Raw genomic sequence first — 6717 nt, 5'->3', positions numbered from 1 at the left:
TGGGCTGGCTGACCTCACTCAGAAATCATAGGTTTTTGCTTTTTTTTTGTTTTTAATCTGTTCTAAAGATACTCAGCTTTTCCAGATCTCTGTTGTGTGTAATAGCCCTTGTCCTTGGAGTAAAACAACTGGTCCAAAGGGACGTGGTTTTGTTTTTGGAAAAAGTATTTGGTTTAAAATGGTAAATCAGAGGCCAGTGGGTGGTGCCAGAGCAATCTCAGAGGCATTAATAGTCAGAGCAGTGTCGTGTGGGTTTGGGTAAGATTCACTCACTTCTTTATCCCAACCCCTTCAGAATCTGTTGGGAAAGAAAGAGGCCAAGGAGACTAAGGGAGAGAAGAGAACATTGTTTATGATCAGGACAAAAAGTTTTCCCTGATCCTCTGGCCAGCCCAGTGCAGCTCCATTAGCCATCTCTGGCCTAGGCCAGATTTGTACTAGCATCTGCCCAGTTTGTGGGAGTTCGGTTTGTAATCAATTAGAAAGTCTCTGGCTGAGCACCACATCCCCATGATTATAGAGAGAGCCAGCATATACAGGACTGAGGCCTAGTGGCCTTGTGATTGCAATTTGACCCACTTCCAGACTTCATTTCTGTCCCACTGCTCCCAGCAAGCAACTCCCACTGCTTTGGCAGGCTTGACTGCCTCTGCCTAGGGGTCAGTGTGCAGCTCTCTGCAGCAGAGATACCCCAGCCATTCAGAGACTAAGAAGCATGATGCTTCTGTGACCAGCAGTCCCCTTCCAACTCACAGGGAAGTAGTGCTGGAGAAGGTGAGCTGACTGGGCCCCACTCTGGGCCCTTCCTTTTCTCTTGCTATTCTCAGTTGAGGGCCTGAATAAATGAACTCTAGCAGGCAGCAGCTAATACCTGACTCTTTCCTTCACTCACCAAATATTTACTGAATGCTTACTCAATGCCAGGCCATATTTGCAGGCCTTTATGAGATAGTATAAAATATACTCCATGCAGTGACATCAGGCTTGGAGGGAGTGGTGGTGAAAGGAACCTCCTTAGAGAAGGTGACATCTAATTTGAAATCTGAATGATAGGCGGGGGTTGGCTAGGTGGTGTGGCTGTCAGGAACAAGGGGCACAAGCAGAAACAGCTGTGCAAAACCAGGGGTTGGCACTGGCAGGCAGTTACCTCTCTTCCAGACACTAAAACTGTTTGCGCTCATGACACTTAATTTCTAATCACTTTGTCTTCAAAGTCAGTTGTCCTTGCTATGCAACTTTCCCCTGGACCTCAATTCCCTCACCTGTAAACAAACGGGCTTTTCTACCTTAGAATCTAGATAATCTTTAAAGTCCTTTCCTTGGCTTTCAGTCAGGCTAACAGCATCCTTCCCAGGATGCCTTTCCCTCACCAAACTACCTTGGATTCAGTAGGTGTTCACCTGTGGGGGACGGCACAATGCATAGACACAATGTTTATCTCAGAAAAAGCCTTGGGAGTTCTGGTTTCAGCCTGTTCACCAGCTGATCATTCCACTACTGGGTGTGAATTGTGTGAGGATGTACACTGGGTGGCGGGAAGAAGGGCACAGGAAGGAAGATAGAGGGCTCCGTCAGGCTGCTTCTGCTTACAAACAGGAATTTTCCAAAGAGTACTCTCTTGAGTTCAGCTTAGAGTGACAGAGAAAAATGTTACCAAGATATCCAGACAAGAACAGAGTCTTAAAGGATTGAGAGGACTTAAGCAAAATGGGAGGCAGTGCAGGAATAAGTCGGGTTTTAGACAAAGGGACCGGTTAGAGATAAAGAGTAGAGATGAGACTGTGGACTGGAAGTCTTCTGATTCTAAGTATAATAACTGGGGTGCCAGCTAACCTCCAGGAGGACTGGAATCAGGAACTGCAGAGCCATCAGAATCCAGGTCGTCACTTTTCCTGGTTTTGATTCTCCTAACCTCTCTCACAGTGGTTTTTGCTCTCTCCATCTCTAACTCCACCTTGCTCTACATGCTCTGTTTCTCAGATGCTGTTTCTCTCTCTGGTCCGTCTTCATGGTCAGTCTGTCTCGCAGCTTCTCCTTCTCACTGTGCGGTCTCTCTTCTCTTCAGGAACTGTTGTTTCCTCTTGCAGATAAGTTGTCTCTTGCTCCTCTTGATTTGCAGAAGACGCCCCACTCCAACATTCCCTCAAGCCAATGAAGAGCTCTGCGTTGAAAACCAAATTTGATTGGCTCAATTTGAATTAGGGGTAATCCTATTACCCAATCAGATTCCTTGGAGAAAGACTCTAGTGCACCAGCTGGCACCTCTAATCCAATCAACTATGGCCTTGGTGGTGGGTGGGGCCCAAAGGGCAGTCCTATTATACAGTCATGGTTGCTAGGGAGGCAGAAGGAATTCTGAAAGAAAGGGAGTCCTTGTGAGTTTGGGAGACATACCAAAGGATGAATACTTTAAGGCTATAGAGAGCAGATCATTGTGGGGTTCTGAGAGCTTAGGGATTTTTATCCGCAAACCTGAGGGTATTTAAAATATATCAGACAAGATCTTTATGATACCTATTCTCTGAAATCTGTTGAGTCTTGTTTCATGACTTAGTAGTTATTTTGTAACTTAGCAATTTTTGCAGTATGCATGTGTAATTGGAAGAATGTATGTTCCTTAATCATTATGTGCAGTGCTCTATATAGGATCATTAACTCAGGCATAATTGTTCTCTGTACAGAAGTAAGGAGTCTGTTGAAATCTTCCAATAGAGGAAGCACTTGGCAATTTTTCCCAGTGTGTCCTCAGTTTGAGGTTTATACATTTTGAGGCTCTTTTAATGAGTGCATATTAAGTATTGAATTTTCATACCTCTTATGAGTTGAATCTTTTCTTTGGGGGGGGTGTGTTTCCTAGAGTTGATTTTTTTTTGTATCATTATGTAGTTATCTTCTTTATTCCTTTAATGCATTTTGCCTGAAAGCTTATTTTGTCTAATTACATAGTTCTCACTTTTCTTTTAGTATTTGCTCAGGCTTATCTTTTTATACTTTTTTTTTTTTTTTGAGAGTCTCACTATGTTGCCCTTGGTAGAGTGAATGGTGTCATAGCTCACAGCAACTTCCAACTCTTGGGCTTAAGCCATTCTCTTGTCTCAGCCTCCCAAATAGCTGGGACTACAGGCACCCACCACAACACCTGGGTATTTTTGTTGCAGTTGTCATTGTGTTTAGCTGGCCTGGGGTGGGTTCAAACCCACCATCCTTAACCACTGTACTACAGGAGCCAAGTCTGCTTTTTTTTTTTTTTTCTGAGACACAGTCTCTACTCTGTTGCCCCAGGCTAGAGTGCCATGACATCATATCTCACAACAGCCTTAAACTCCTGGGTTCAACTGATTATCTTGCCTCAGCCTCCCAAGGAGCTGGGACGGCAGGTGCCCACCACAATGCCTGGCTAGTTTTTCTATTTTCAGTAGAGAGGGGTCTTGCTTTTGCTCAGGCTGATCAAGACTTTGCTCCTTTCACTCAAGCAATCCACCTGCCTCAGCCTCCCAGAGTGCTAGGATTACAGGTGTGATTACAGGTACTTTTTCACTTTTAACCTTTTGTGATTTTTAAAAGATGTGTTTCTTTTAAACAGCATTATAGGTGGATTTTAGTTACTTTTATCCAATCTGACAATCTCTTTAACCACTGAGTTTAACTAATACTTATGATTATTACAGACACAAAAGTGCTTTTCCAGAAAATAAGTTCCAAATCAATATTTAAATGAGTAAAGAGACTTACAGAGTGAGATTCTGAAGGCCTGGGAATGAGTAAAGTACATGAACTTTGATGTGCCAACATTATAACTTCTATTTTGGTGGTGTGGAAGCCTTTTCTCCACATTTCCTCATTATTTGTCTAATTTACCCATGGGTACTACTTTACATTCCTAGCCCAGCGGATGCTTGTGTATAAGTAAATATTACTAGCAAATAAATGATAGTAATTGTTACTGAAGTATCACTTTTATTATCTAATATTATGGTTAATGCAAGAGAACCGGAAATTGGAAAGGACTTATAAATCAAGAATTTATATTCTCTCTTTCATCTCTTTTTAAGTTTTTCATTTGAAATCAAGTAAGTTCTTCATAATACTAAAGTATTAATGGAGTAAGGTAAGATCTTCAACCATCTGGCTAAACAGTACTAAAAGGATTTTTTTTTTTTTTTCAGTTTTGGCTAGGGCTGGGTTTGAATCCTGCCACCTCCGGTATATGGGGCCAGCACCCTATTCTTTTGAGCCACAGGCACCGCCCCAAAAGGAATTTATTTTAAAGGCATAAAGGGAAAGCCATAAATCATGACACTGCACAGGAAAAAAAAAAGATCTTTATTATTTAGTAAGCACCTACTTACTAAAGTAAGTGCCAAAGAATCACTTCTTGTGTACATTAACCTTAGTAGGTCAAGAGCACCCCAAATTACAGTTGAAAAAATATACTTATGGAGTTAAGTAAGAAGTCACAGAGCTGGTAAGTGACCCATCATTGGTATGATCCACATACCAATCCTTGTAACTCCTGACATCTGTGCCATGTAGTAAATAGGAATAACTATTTCCTAGCACTGTCTTCAAGATTTGACACATGAAAAATTCCACTAGATTGGCTTTAAAAACTATAGCCCAAAATTCAAAGAGGGACACTGTGTTGAGTTAGTGCCATCTGCTGACCATCTTCCTGAACATCAGGATGAAAGACAAGGAAGAGCCTCATGCTGAGGTCACCTCCAACCCCCAAGGACAGGCCCCAGAGAATGAGCACCTTCTTGTAGCCTCCTTGATCTCTCCACAATACCAAGATTGGGCAGTGGCTCCCTGAGGGAAAAAGTGGTGGCAGTTGGAGGGAACCCTAAAATAGAGACCTTGAGAAATAAAGGCACAGGCTACCATCACCACAGTGGAAACATTCCTTATTTATTCCTGCAAATAAACCTTACCATCGGCTCAGTGCCTTTAGCTCAGCAGCTAGGGTGCCAGCCACATACACCGGAGCTGGCAGGTTCAAACCCAGCCCAGGCCTGCTGGACAACAATGACAACTACAACCAAAAAATATCTGGGTGTTGTGGCAGGCGCCTGTAGTCCCAGCTACTTGGGAGGATGAGGCAAGCTGCGAACTGTGACACCATAGCACTCTACCAAGAACGACATAGGGAGACTGTCTTTTTTTTTTAGACAGAGCCTCAAACTATTCCCCTGGGTAGAGTGCCGTGGCATCACAGGTCACAGCAACCTCCAACTCCTGGGCTCAAGCGAGTCTCCTGCCTCTGCCTCCCAATCCCAAGTAGCTGGGACCACAAGCGCCCACCACAACGCCTGGCTATTTTTTGGTTGCAGCCATCATTGTTGTTTGGCGAGCCCAGTGAGACTGCCTTAAAACAAACAAACAAACAAACAAACAAACAAAAAACCCTTACCTTCTCCCGATTCTACCATTTAGCAATAACAATAGATTCCTGAATCCCACTTAAGACAATTTTATCAAAACCCTTAGGGGAGGTGGCCAGGTGTACTTAACTAATACCTCAAGTAATTCTTCCCCCCCCCCCCACAATCCAGACATCTAGGATACCCAAGTAATCTAAGAGAAGGAAAGACGGTGGATCACTGCCTTAATGGAACAGAGGCTTTTTAGTCTTTGATGTGAGATATTTCTGGATAGGGGGCAAAGATTCTGAAGAACTCTAAAATCTTGCCAGCTTTTGGAGGAGGCTATAGGGAAGAAATGGAAACTATATGGTGACTTGGGTTTGACTTCTGATTTTGCTGTGACCCTGGGCAAGTCAGTTAAGTCCTCTGCATCACAGTTTTCTCAACTGTAAAACTGGAATGCTGATGATAACAATACCTCATAAGGTAGTTATGAGAATGAGATAAAACTGGGGACATGGGCCGGGTACAGTGACTCATGCCTGTAATCCTAGGTAGCACTCTGGGAGGACAAGGCAAGAAGAACCCTCAAGCCCAGCCTGAGTGAGACCCTGTCTCTACTAAAAATAGAAAAATTAGGTAGGTGTGGTGGTTCATGCCTGTAGTCCCAGCTACTTGGGAAGCTGAGGCAGGAGGATTGCTTAAACCTAGAAGTTTGAGGTTGTTGTGAGCTAGACTAATGCCATGGCACTCTACCGAGGGTGACAGAGTGAGACTCTGTCTCAAAGACAAAGACAAAACAAAAAACTGGATGGGAATGCATTTCTATCTAGCCAGGGGCAATCAACATTTACTGATATGAAGAAACAGTGTTTAGTCAAGAAAAAGAAATGTCTTCACTCTGGGAGGCCAAGGTGTGCAGATTACATGGGCTCAGGAGTTTGAGACCAGCCTGAGCAAGAGTGAGAATGCATCTCTACTAAAAATAGAAAAACTAGCTGGGCTGAGCGAGGTGACTCACGCCTGTAATCCTAGCATTCTGGGAGACCAAGGTGGGTGGATAGCCTGAGCTCACAGGTTTGAGACCAGCCTGAGCAAGAGAGAGACCCCTGTGGTGGGCCACTATAGTCCCAGCTACTCGGAAGCCTGAGGCAAGAGGACAGTTTGAGCCCAAGAGTTTTAGGTTGCTGTGACACAGCAAAGCTACGATACAAAATGAGACTCCTTCTGAAGAAGAAAGAAGAAGAAGAAGAAGAAGAAAGAAGAAGAAGAAGAAGAAGAAGAAGAAGAAGAAGAAGAAGAAGAAGAAGAAGAAGAAGAAGAAGAAGAAGAAGAAGAAGAAGAAGAAGAAGAA

Source organism: Otolemur garnettii, unplaced genomic scaffold (genome assembly GCF_000181295.1).
Source record: "Otolemur garnettii isolate 467f Iridium unplaced genomic scaffold, OtoGar3 scaffold00011, whole genome shotgun sequence".
NCBI lineage: Eukaryota > Metazoa > Chordata > Mammalia > Primates > Galagidae > Otolemur > Otolemur garnettii.
The sequence above is the reverse complement of the archived record's forward strand: the minus strand, read 5'-3'. Positions refer to the sequence as shown.